This window comes from Bombina bombina, chromosome 8 (genome assembly GCF_027579735.1).
Source record: "Bombina bombina isolate aBomBom1 chromosome 8, aBomBom1.pri, whole genome shotgun sequence".
In the NCBI taxonomy this organism is placed as follows: Eukaryota; Metazoa; Chordata; class Amphibia; order Anura; family Bombinatoridae; genus Bombina; species Bombina bombina.
Genome location: NC_069506.1, coordinates 278,814,470 through 278,827,913, shown reverse-complemented (window position 1 = coordinate 278,827,913; position 13,444 = coordinate 278,814,470).

Genomic DNA, 13,444 nt, shown 5'->3' with positions numbered 1-13,444 from the left:
TCTCTGGTATTGTGTATAAGCTCAACTTGAGCAAATACTTGATTGTATTGCCAATCCTATTGTATTTGGTGGTCTTTGCAGCTCTTGTGGCGCTTTTTATATTTGTATTTTAAATAAATCTTTTTATTCAAAATCCTGTTCAAGCAACTGTTTACCCAACAGTATAACATTGGGTGTGCGCACTAACCTGAGCTTGGCTATAGCTCCATCCCATGTGAGTAACCATTTGTACATACACATTCTGCATTGAAAAAAGGTTACAGAGTTACGCTATGTGGCATTTCTTCTTTCTTTTCATATGAGGATCAAAAGAAAAATAGAAGCGTGAAGATTTTGGAAGAACACACATATCCTTATATGAACAATGAAAACATATTTACCAAAAGACATCCATCCATATATAGCAGATAGCCAAACCAGTACTGAAATGGTTATCAGTAGAGGTAATGGAATATGAGAGTATATTGTCGTTCTGAAAAGGGAGGTAGGAGATGAATCTCTACGACCGATAACAGAGAACCTATGAAATAGATCCTCCATGAGGAAAACCATTGCATTCAATAGGTGATACTCCCTTCACATCCCTCTGACATTCACTGTACTTTGAGAGGAATCAGGCTTCAAAATGCTGAGAAGCGCATATCAACGTAGAAATCTTAGCACAAACTTACTTCACCACTTCCATAGGAGGTAAAGTTTGTAAAAACCTGAATTCTGGGTGTGGTGAGAGGTGTATTTATAGGCATTTTGAGGTTTGGGAAACATATGTCACTAGCTCATGGACTCTTGCCAATTACATGAAAGAGAGATTTTGTACTTTATACTTCTAAATTGATTTGAAATATTTTAGAAATTGTATTATTGTGGCTTGGTCAGATTATTAATGCTGTGCTGAATGATATATTGAATTGTTAAAAATCTCTGGTTTATTATTTGAAGTCACCTAAGGCTATATTTTGGAATAGATAATTAAATTATATTTTCCTGGAAATTCCATTAGATTTGTGGGAGTTAAGTTAAGATTTTATTGTGAGATTTGGATATATGTGCTGTCCAAACGTTGTTAAAACAAAATGTATGCTTACCAACCTGATGAAACAATGGTATACCCACTGAGAAACGCGTTGCTTTTAAATAAACCCCTTTTAACTGGAACTATCATTTTATTGTATACTTTATATACAATCTCAGCATTTCTTTTTACTACCTTTGATTGCCTAATTGGTAACCTGAGTGCTCTTTTGCACTGCCTTCCAGCCTGTCTGGCTAAACTGTTTGAACATTCAGCTAATTGAGCTTACACTCTGCAGGAATCCTTTTTTACAGAACTGGATTGAAGCTGTGTTGGGGATCTGTTTCCACTCAAGCCTCCTGAAATAACCAGGGTTTGTCTCGGTGGGGGGACCGTTGTGCCCCAGCTCGCCTCCACGCACTATTGGTGGTGCATGCAAAAACGTGAGTTGCCATTTGTCTGTTACTTGCAGCACTTCACATGTCCTAACATACTCACCCTATGAAGTGCCTCCATTTCTTCCTTTTCATATATTACCAGATAAATTCCTTTCTTTCCTGGAAGGGAGAGTCCACAACTTCATTCCCAATCTAAACTACCAATAGCCCTTTAAAGGGCCTTTTGTAGGGAATTGCCCTAAGTTAAACAGCTCTTTTACCTCTAAAAAATACTAAGTCCCCCTAACAGTAAAACCTCCCCACCCACCTAACCCCCCAAAATAAAAAAACCTAACACTAAAAAAAACCCTAAACTACCCCTTGCCCCTAAAGGGGCATTTGTATGGGTATTGCCCTTAAAAGGGCAATCAGCACTTTTTCAAGCCCAAAAACCCTAATCTAAAAATAAAAACACCCTAAAAATTAAAATTAAAAAGCCTAAACTTAAGCCCCAAATAAATACTCACTGTTCCTGAAGTCCGGCGGAGAAGGTCTTCTTCCAGACGGACCCATTACCTTCTATCTTTATCCGGAATGAAGGCGGTGCAGAGCAGAGGTGCGGAGCTGTGTTCCCGATGCCTGGATCCTAAGTGGCGAACCTCAATGGTGGCGGTCCTCGGCAGCATGGAGGCTCCTCTTTATGCAATCGTCCGTCGCACACTAAAGATTGAATGCAAGGCACCCCCATATTTATTGGGGTGCCTTGCATTCTTATTGGCTGAAATTTTGAAATCAACCAATAGGATGAGAGCTACTGAAATCTTATTAGTTGATTTGAACAGCCAATAGGATTTCAGAAGCTCTAATCCTATTGCCCAATTTTAAAATAACAGGCAATAGAAATGCAAAACCGATAACCCTTAGCACCTGCGCTACCCAAATTGATTGTGGTACCTTGCATTTAATCTTCAGTCTATGACGGACATTGGATGAAGAGGAGCCTCCATGCCGCCCAGGGACGACCGCCGCCGTTGAGGATCACCGCTGAGGATCCAGGTATCGGGAACGCACCTCCGCGCCGCCTTCACTCTGGATTAAGATAGAAGATGATGGATCCGTCTGGAAGAAGACCTTCTCCATCGGACTTCAGGAACAGTGAGTACCTTGGGGCTTAGGTTTAAGCTTTTTTATTTTTGGGGTGTTTTTTTTTTTAGATTAGGGTTTTTTTGGGCTTGAAAAATAGTTGAATGCCCTTTTAATGGCAATGCCCATACAAATGCCCCTTTAGAGGCAATGGGTAGTTTAGTTTTTTTTTAGTGTTAAGTTTTTTACTGTTAGGGGGGCTTTGTATTTATTTAGAGGTAAAAGAGCTGTTTAACTTAGGGCAATGCCCTACAAAAGGCCCTTTTAATGGCTATTGGTAGTTTAGTATTAGATTAGGGGTGTTTTTATTTCGGGGGGGGGATTTTTGTATTTTTATAGGGGTATTGGTTTAGGTTTACATTTTTTTATTTTGGATAGCTTTGTTTATTTTTTTCTATAAATTTTACTTTTTGTACCTTTAGCTTAGGGGTTTGTATTTTTTAAACATAGACTGCCCTCTGGGCAGGCTTATTGCCTAGTTAAAATAATAACCTTATAATAAAACATCGATGAAGAGGTAAAATCAAAGTTGATATATAGCTCTCTAAAAATTGAGAGAGCACAGTGTGATGTGGGAGCGGGTCTTTTAAGCTGAAAAAAGGCAAAAACAATTTTGGCACCAAAAATAGCGCGCCACAAATGACGCGACGCATCACCTGCGATGCAACACAAATGATGTGACGAGTCACATGCGAAATTTGAAAAAAAAAGAACCACTGAGTATGCAGAGATAATAAAGGCCTAAGGTAAGCTAAATAATAAACATGGTTTAACTAGCCTCCAAAACACTAAAAATCTATGTTTCACAAACTTATGCTGCATTTATGACGCTTAAGGAGAAATAAACATCCAGTCTAACACACATTTATAACTTTAAAAACAATAAAGTGGATTCCATAGCTGAGAGTGTCTTAAAGAAAAAGAAAAAAACGGATTATACTTACCATATATAGCAGACAGCCAAACCAGTACTGAAACATATCAGCAGAGGTAAAGGTATAATGTCGATCTGTAAAGGGAAGCAGCAGATGAATCCCTGGGACCGAATTTACAGAAAGCCTTATGAATGGGTTTCCCATAGGAGAAAACATGGTGTCATCAGGCAATACTCCCTTCACATCCCTCAGACAAACACTATACTTCACAATATACTTCAATATGCTTAGAAGCGCCTTTCACTGAAGAATCAAGCACATCATGCTTCACCAAAGTTTTAAAACTGAGGTATGAGTGAGGTGGGAGGGGTATTTATAGGCATTTGAGGTTTGGGAAACTTTGTCTCCTCCTGGTAGGAATGTGTCTCCCATCAGTAACAAGCTTGTGGACTCTTGCCACCTATATTAAAAAAAAATAATAAACTCTTGATAGTAGAGCACCATCCTCTGAATCTATAATGTCTCTCCTTTAGAGGCCATTAGCAAACTGGAGAGGGAGAGGTGGTGGGAGGGGCTAAAGCTCTGTGTGGGTTATTGGCCTCCTCCTGATAGGCTGGAATATATCCCACATGTTAGGAAGCTATAGACTCTAAGGCTAAGAAGGAAAAGGCACAATGTGTCACTGATAAACCCTAAAAAGGAAAACAGTAAACACAAACGTAAGGTACTATTCAAATAAGCGTTGAAAAAAAATAAAAAACAGTAACCAAGAAAAATAAGGCTTTCATGGCATATAACACAACACATAAAAGGTTAAATAAATGTGTACCCCAAATATGAAGCCAAGCTCTGATGATCAGACTGCCTCACCACTTCCACTGGTCCTGAGAGTTTTCGTACATGCTGAAAATGTTACAGGAATAGGAGAGGATTATAACACAGAAAAGGCGCGCTAAAAAGTGTGCTAAACCGATAACCCTTAGCACCTACGCTACCGCTGAATGCTAAAAAACTAAAACCCGAAGGTAACAATCAGAAATTTAGTGCAGGTGAAATAAAACTTTCTGTGCATAGCTCAGAAGCAAATTCTAAGCGCGCTAAGCAGACTGTGCTAAATTTAAAGCAACATCAAAAAAGTAAGCGTAAAAAGGGTGTTGCAATTCTTTTTAACAAGACATTAGAATATAAAATTACTAATACAATTATAGATCAAGATGAGAGATTTATTATTCTGCCATTGATGATTGGAGATAAGGAATATCTCTTATGCAATATATATGGCCCCAATGATGAAGAATCTGGCTTCTGGAAATAAATTTGAGACCATCTACTTATACACTCAGATAAACATCTAATAATTGGTGGTGACTACAATCTAACCCCAAATCTAATCTTAGATAGGAGGAGGACAATTAATGAACAGAAAGCCCTTAAAGTAGAACATAATAAGAACACACAAGCAAAACGGAAAAGGGAAAGTATAATACTTAAAGTTACAAAAAGATCTCAGAGTTCAAGATATTTGGAGAATCATGCACCCGGATGTTTGGGTAGATTTGGAGAGGCATGAATATTCCCTATCTATCTAGAATAGATCTTTTCCTGGTCTCTGACCATATGGTTAATCAGATTCAGGAATCTAGAATTGACCAAATTACAATCTCAGACCATACCCATATTGTTATTGTATTAAATATATATCCTCCAAAACAGATGGGCTCTTTTTTCTTCCCCAAGTACTTTTTAAATAATCCTAAATGTATTAATTTCATGAAAGGCAAATGGGCCGAATACAACAGATTTAACAATAACTATCTTAATAAAATGAACATTTACTGGAGCACAGCTAAAACGATACTTAGGGGGGAGATCACTTCTTTTGTAATTAACATGAAGAAAAAAAAATAATAATTTGAAACAAGTAACGAAAGCGCTGATAAATGCATACACAAGGTACCTGGGGAATAGGTCCAAGCCCAACTGGGAAAAAACAAATTATGCTTACCTGATAATTTAATTTCCATCTGTGGGAGGAGAGTCCGCTGCTTCATTCATTACATGTGGGAATTAAGAACCTGGCCACCAGGAGGAGGCAAAGACACTCCAGCCAAAGGCTTAAATACCTCCCCCACTCCCCTCATCCCCCAGTCATTCTGCCAAAGAAACATGGAACAGTAGAAGAAATATCAGGGTATAAATTGTGCCAGAAGATATTAATTTTAGGTCTGCCCACCGGAGAAAACGGACGGGAGCAGTGGACTCTTCTCCCACAGATGGAAATTAAATTATCAGGTAAGCATAATTTATGTTTTCCATCTTGAGGGAACAAATACCCAAGCTCTAGAGGACACTGAATAAAAAAAAATGGGAGAGTAAAAGGAGGCGGACCCTATACTGAGGGCACCACAGCCTGCAGAACCTTTCTACCAAAAGCTGTTCCGCAGAAGGAAAAACATCAAATTTTTAAAATGTTGCAAAAGTATGTAAAGAGGACCAAGTAGCCGCCTTACAAATCTGCTCCATAGAAGCCTTGTTCTTAAAGGCCCAAGAAGAGGCCACAGGTCTAGTTGAATGAGCCATAATCCTCAGAGGAGACATGTCCCACTGTCTCAATGCAAAACAGAGGACACTCCTCAGTCAAAAAGATAAGGAAGTCAAAGAGGCCCTCTGACCCCCACGCTTCCCAGAAAGAGAACAAACAGAAAAGAAGTTTGTCTAAATTCCTACGTGGTCTGAAGATAGGACTTCAAGGCACAAACCACATCCAGAACTACGTTGAAAAACCCCCACAATCTCTTGATTGATGATGCGAATTGACACAACCGTAGGAAGAAAACCTAACTTGGTTCATAGAACAGCCATATCAGCATGGAAATCCAGATAAGGAGGGACACATTGCAAGGCAGTAATCACAGATACTCTGTGCGCAGAAGCAATAGCCCGTAGAAAATGAACCTTCCAAGACAATTTAATGTCTACTTCATGCATAGACTCCAACGGAGCCCGTGCAAAACCTAAAGAACAAGATTTAAACTCCAAGGAGGAGTATTAGATCTAAACACAGGTCTGATCCTAGCAGAGCCTTAACAAGTGACTGCACATCAGGAAGCTCAGCGAACCTCATGTAGTAACACAGACAGGGCTGAAATCTGTCCCCTCAGGAGACTTGCAGAAAGCCCATCTCCAGTTCATTCTGGAGAACAGAATAAGTAGGTCCTCCACACCTTATGATAGATGCGACGAGCAACCAGCTACGAGCTTGAATGAGAGTAAAAATAACACTCTCAGAAACCCTCTCTTGGCTAGGACTAAGCTTTCAATCTCCACGCAGTCAGCCTCAGAGATCTAGACATAGATGAACAAAGAGACCTTGGTCAGCAGATCCCTGCGACAAGGTAACTTCCATGGAGGAGATAATGACATCCCCACTAGTCTGTGAACCATATCCTTCACGGCCAAGATGGAGCAATCAGTATCACTGAAACCTGCTTAATTCGAGCCACTACACTAGGAAGTAGCGTTAACGTCTGTAAAAGATAAATTGGATTAAACCTCCAAGGCCCCGCTAATGCATCTGTTAGCTCCGCATGAGGATCCCTGTACCTCAACCAATATCTGGGTAACTTGGTAATGAGACGTCATAATATCTTCCTCTTGCAAATTTCCGCAAACACTCGGGATGGAGAGACCAATCCCCCGGATTAAAGTATTGTCTGCTGAGGAAATCCGCTTCCCAGTTGTCCACACCCAGAATGAGGATCGCTGACAGCTAACAAATGTGGGTCTCCGCCCATTCCAGAATCCAAGCTACTTCCCTCATAGCGAGGGAGCTTCTCATTCCCCCTGATGGTTGATGTAAGCCACAGAGGATATATTGTCTGTTTGGAATCTGATAAACTGGGATGAACCGAGCAGAGGTCAAGCCTTCAGAGCATTGTATATTGCCCGAAGATCCAAAATGCGATTGGGAAGTCCATAAGGTCCTGTGCCTTCCTGGCAACCCAAATAGCTCCCCCTCCTGACAGACTTGCAACCATAGTCACAATCACCCAGGATGGTCTTGAGCCAGACATCCCTTGGGACAAGTGATCCGGACAAAAACACCAGAGAGCGATTCTCTCGATCTGTTGTCCAAAGAAATCTCTTGAGACAGATCCGAATGATCACCATTCCACTGCTTCAGCATGCACAGATGCAACAGTCTGAGGTAAAACCTGGCAAAGGAAATAATGTCCATGCTGGACACCATGAGACCAATTACCTCCATACACCGAGCCACAGGTGGCCTTAAGGAGATCTGGAGGGCAAGACATGTTGAATCTACACTGCAATGTCTCTGGTCTGTTAGAAAAATTCTCATGTCTATGGAAACTATTATAGTACCCGGGAATTCCACCCTGGTACACGATTTCCGAATGGTCCACTCTCCGAAAAACTTCTTGGAGAATGCCACGTTTGCCAGGAATCAAACTCGGGTCAACTACTTGGAAGGCAGTTATGCTCACCACTATACCAGCTAGATCAAACAGAAGATCAATAAACTGGAAGTGCTGGTCCAGGAACACAAACCCTAGGAACTGGAATTGGTTCTTGAGGAATGGTACGTGAAGGGAGCAACTTTCAGATCTATTGTGCTCATGAACTGCCCTTCTTGAACTAGGGTAAGAATGGACCTATTGTCTCCCTTTTGAACGAGGGGACATTTAAAAACTTGTTTAAGCACTTCAGGTCCAAATTGGACGGAAAGTTCCCTCCTTCTTTGGAACCACGAAAAGGTTTGAATAGTATCCCAAACCTCTTACTGTGATAGGCACCAGGACAATAACTTCTCAGAGGACAGATCACGTACGCACCCCAGAAAGGCTTCCCTCCTCTCTGGTCAGGAAGACAGGAGAGAGGAGGAACTGCTCTTGGGTGGCTGGTCCTGAGCTATGACCTCCAGGGCCCATGGATCTGACAAAACAGCGTGGTTAGCACTGAGAAACGCGTAGCGTGTTGTACTGATGACATTTGTTTATTTCAAATCTATAAATTGTTTTTAAATACTTATTTTATAAAATAATCTTTTATACTAGAGTCTCCTTTGCATCATTTGCTGCTAGTAACATTGATCTTTTGGAGCAGAGAACAACTTTGGTCTATATGTGCGCTGGGCCACTAAAATATACCCAGCATGCTTCATTTGCACTATAGTGTGCATTACACCTTGTGAGTATCCACCTGTTGGGAACAGCTAGTGGGTTTTGTATACCTAATTGATCTGCACTAGGAGTCGCCCTCTTTATTTTCCCCATTTTCAGACTGCAGAAATCAATCTTGATTCCAGGAGGAGCTGCCCTTGCACTGGTGCACAGTATACTGGGACACTGTTAAGTTCCCGGATCGTTTACCTAGGCATTACCTTTGCCTTTACAAATTGTGAGTACCATTTTACCTTATGAGTATTGCCTTTTGATATACTGGCTACACTAGGAGGCGCCCTTTCTCTTCTTTTATATGGTGCACAATGCAGGACCGTCCCTGCTATGAGAAAAAGCGTGCCAAGCTGCATGGCTCTCAAAGTGAAAGTGAAACCTGTATACTCTATAACAGCCTATGAGCCCATAACATCTCACACATAAAAGCAGCATAAAATCAAATAAACATATAAGATTATTCCCCCTTGTTCAATAATCCCCCTCAGGAGATATTAACCCTTGATTCTATACAGATAAAAGGAGTCACACTGTGACCCTGTCTTCTAGCGTTATCATACATGTATAAAAAAATGAAACAATCTTACCAGAATCTATGCTGTGTAACAGGAACACGGCCTTTCAAGTGTGACAGGTTAGTAACATCGCTCCTGACATGGACTTGAGAGCAGAAAGCAGCCAGCGAAACTCGTCAACGCTGATTGCTTATGGACCTGTTAATCTGAGTCGAGATGGTTTCGCAGAGACGACACTCCCTGCATCTCCGTACTTTCACCCATGCTCTCACTGAGAGGCTGACAAGACTACTTTAAACTCCAGTTCCATTGCTAAGAGTACTACCCTCCATAAGAGACTACTCCGAATCTTCCAACACTTTTCTGCCAAACTCCTGTGACGAAAAGAATGACTGGGGGATGAGGGGTGTGGGGGAGGTATTTAAATCTTTGACTGGGGTTTCTTTGCCTCCTCCGGGTGGCCAGTTTCTTAATTCCCACAAGTAATGATTGAAGCAGTGGACTCTCCTCCCATTAAGATGGAAATATATTCTAGCTAAACAGAACAGAGGCAACTTTTTCACCCAAAATGAAATCAAAGACAATATGAAGTCTTGTTCTAAATTCTATAGATTCAGTAATAGATCTGGCAGGTTCTTGACCTAATTAGTTAAAGGGACAATGAACCCAATTTTTTTATTTCGTGATTCAGATAGAGGATGCAATTTTAAGCAACTTTCTCCTTTACTCCTATTATCAAATGTTATTAATTATTTTGGTATCTTTATTTGAAAAGCAAGAATGTAAGTAAGTTTAGATGCCAGCCCATTTTTGGTGAACATCATGGGTTGTTCTTGCCGATTGGTGGATAAATTCACCCACCAATAAAAAAATTAGGGGCTATCCAGGGTTCTGAACCAAAAATTGGCTGTCTCCTTAGCTTAGATGCCTTCTTTTTCAAATAAAGATAGCAAAAGATCTAAGAAAAAATGATTATAGGAGTAAATTAGAAAGTTGTTTAAAATTGCATGCTCTAACTGAATCACAAAAGAAAAAAATTGGGTTCAGCATCCCTTTAATAACCATAAAAAAACAAACTTCAAAGATATGAAAAGTATACTATGAATATTCTGCAAACTTATACACATCCCATCCATTAGATAAGGAAAAGAAAGAACAATTCTGGAAATCAATTAAAGTACCAAAAATAGATACAATGCAGATAAATAAAATCTATGAGCCCATCTCGGAAGAAGTAGTATCTCAAACAATCATAAATATGTCTAACAATAAGGCGGCTGGTCCTGATGGATTTCCTTCAGAATTTTATAAAATTTTGATGAATGAAATTACCCTTATACTAACACTACTCTTGAATAAATTTTGGACTGGACAACTTAAACCTTCTGTAGATTTCAATGAATCGATAATAATCATTATCCCCAAGCCAGGGAAAGACCCAAACTTATTAGAATCATATAGATAAATCTCACTTCTAAATAGCTGCAAGTATTATGGCCAAAAGATTACAAACAATTCTGAATGATATAATCCATCAAGACCAGATGGGCTTTATGAAAGGCTGCTCATCTAACATAAATTTAACTCCTTGGCGACCGAGGACGTGTCAGGCACGTCTTACAAAGGGTGTCAAGTTAATGACCAAGGACGTGCCTGGCACGTCCTCTGGGATTTCAAGCTCTGGAAGCAAATTTTAGAGTATTGCAGCGATGCCTCTATATTGAGGCATTGTGCAAAACACTTTTTTAAGCAAACCGATGCAAAGAGGCCCTCTCTGCATTGGCCAGCGATGGTGCCGATCGTTGGTGGCATGGGAGGGATACGAGGGTGGCCCATCTCTGGAGAAGAGTTCTGGATCCGGGAGTGAACGGCAGAGGGTGCGCGCGCAAGGGGGCCGGTGCACGCTACCATTACACATTAAACAGCATGTTGATGGAGGAAGAGGGAAGAAGGGAGAGGCAGGGGGGAATAAGTGTTGGGGAAAGGGATCTGAGAGGGGGAGGAGAGTATTGAGGGGGCGGCTACAGTAGAGAAAAATTGGGGTTTTATTATATTTATATAAAAAAGCCCATTTTGTAGCAAACTGAGTACTGGCAGACAGCTGCCAGTACCCAAGATGGCGGCAAATAAGTAGAGGGGGAGGGTTAGAGAGCTGTTTGGAGGGGGGGGATCAGGGAAGTTGGTGGCTTAGGTGGGATCCTACACTGCCGAAAATATATAAAAAAAAACAAAGCCTATATTGCCCTATAACTTGCAAAAAAAAATCAAAGAAAATGTAAACATTGGGAATTTCTAAACTCAACTCAAAATTTAGAAACTATTTAGCATGGGTGTTTTTTGGTGGTTGTAGATGTGTAAGATTTAGAAAGTTAGAAAAAGTGTGTTTTTTCCATCATATTTTATTATTTTTTTTTATTGTAAATTATATGATATGATGAAAATAATGGTATCTTTAAAAAGTCTATTTCATGGTTAGAAAAAATGGTATATAATATGTGTGGGTGCAGGAAATGAGTAAAAGGAAAATTACAGCTAAACACAAACATTGCAGAAATGTAGAAATCGCCCTGGTCCTTAACGGTAAGAAAATTGAAAAGTGCTGTGGTCACTAAGGGGTAAAGGAAAAACATAATTTATGTAAGATCTTACCTGATAAATTAATTTCTTTCATATTAGCAAGAGTCCATGAGCTAGTGACGTATGGGATATACATTCCTACCAGGAGGGGCAAAGTTTCCCAAGCCTCAAAATGCCTATAAATACACCCCTCACCACACCCACAATTCAGTTTAATGAATAGCCAAGAAGTGGGGTGATAAGAAAGGAGCGAAAGCATCAAAAATAAGGAATTGGAATAGTTGTGCTTTATACAAAAAAAATCATAACCACCACAAAAAAGGGTGGGTCTCATGGACTCTTGCTAATATGAAAGAAATGAATTTATCAGGTAAGCTCTTACATAAATTATGTTTTCTTTCATGTAATTAACAAGAGTCCATGAGCTAGTGACGTATGGGATAATAAATACCCAAGATGTGGAACTTCCACGCAAGAGTCACTAGAGAGGGAGGGATAAAATAAAGACAGCCAATTCCGCTGAAAAATAATAATCCACAACCCAAAACAAAAGTTTTAATCTTAATAATGAAAAAAACTGAAATTATAAGCAGAAGAATCAAACTGAAACAGCTGCCTGAAGTACTTTTCTACCAAAAACTGCTTCAGAAGAAGAAAACACATCAAAATGGTAGAATTTAGTAAAAGTATGCAAAGAAGACCAAGTTGCTGCTTTGCAAATCTGATCAACAGAAGCTTCATTCCTAAACGCCCAGGAAGTAGAAACTGAATTGTGGGTGTGGTGAGGGGTGTATTTATAGGCATTTTGAGGTTTGGGAAACTTTGCCCCTCCTGGTAGGAATGTATATCCCATACGTCACTAGCTCATGGACTCTTGCTAATTACATGAAAGAAATGTATTTAACAATATCAGACTTTTGGTATAATAAAAAATTTAGCAAAGAGATAATTGAGGAAGATACTTCTTTAATATCTCTAGATGCGCATAAAGCTTTTGACTCAATTGTATGGGACCACATAATTACAGCATTAACTAAAACTCGCAAAGGTTGTCCTCGCTCCCCATTGATCTTTAATCTAGCTCTAGAACCATTACTGATAGCATTAAGATTAAATATCCCAGGAATAACAATCCATGGCAAAGAGATTAAACTTGCAGCTTTCGCCGATGACCTATTAATCTTTACTAGACAATCAAAAGTAAACGTTAAACTTATTTGCCAAACTGTTGAAATGTTCGCTCATTATCTGGGTTACAAAATTAATACAAATAAGTCAAAAGTTTTATGGATTCACAAGAGACAGGATTCAGAAACCCAAATATTTAAGGAAGTAAAGCACTAATTAACCTACTTAGGGATTAAGATCTCTGTGGACCCAGCAGTTATACTCCTTAAATATAAGAGAAGCTGTTAGGATATTATCCGAGACACTTAAACACTGGGAAACACTTCCCCTTTCTCTCTATGGTAAAATAAACCTACTAAAAATGATAGCACTAGCGTGCCTATTGTACATTTTTCAAAATATTCCACTGCTAACCAAAAAGTTAAAATGAGGAAAATTAATTAATCTATTAAAAATTACTGATGGGAAAATAAGAAAGTAAGATTAAGCCATAAAAAAATTGACGCTCCCAAAAAACAACAACTTGGGATTGATTCTACCAAATATTCTGATATGCAAGTTAGTGGCAGTGGGAAAAAATTGCCCTAGACTGGTTAATGGATATAGGTCATTTTACAATATT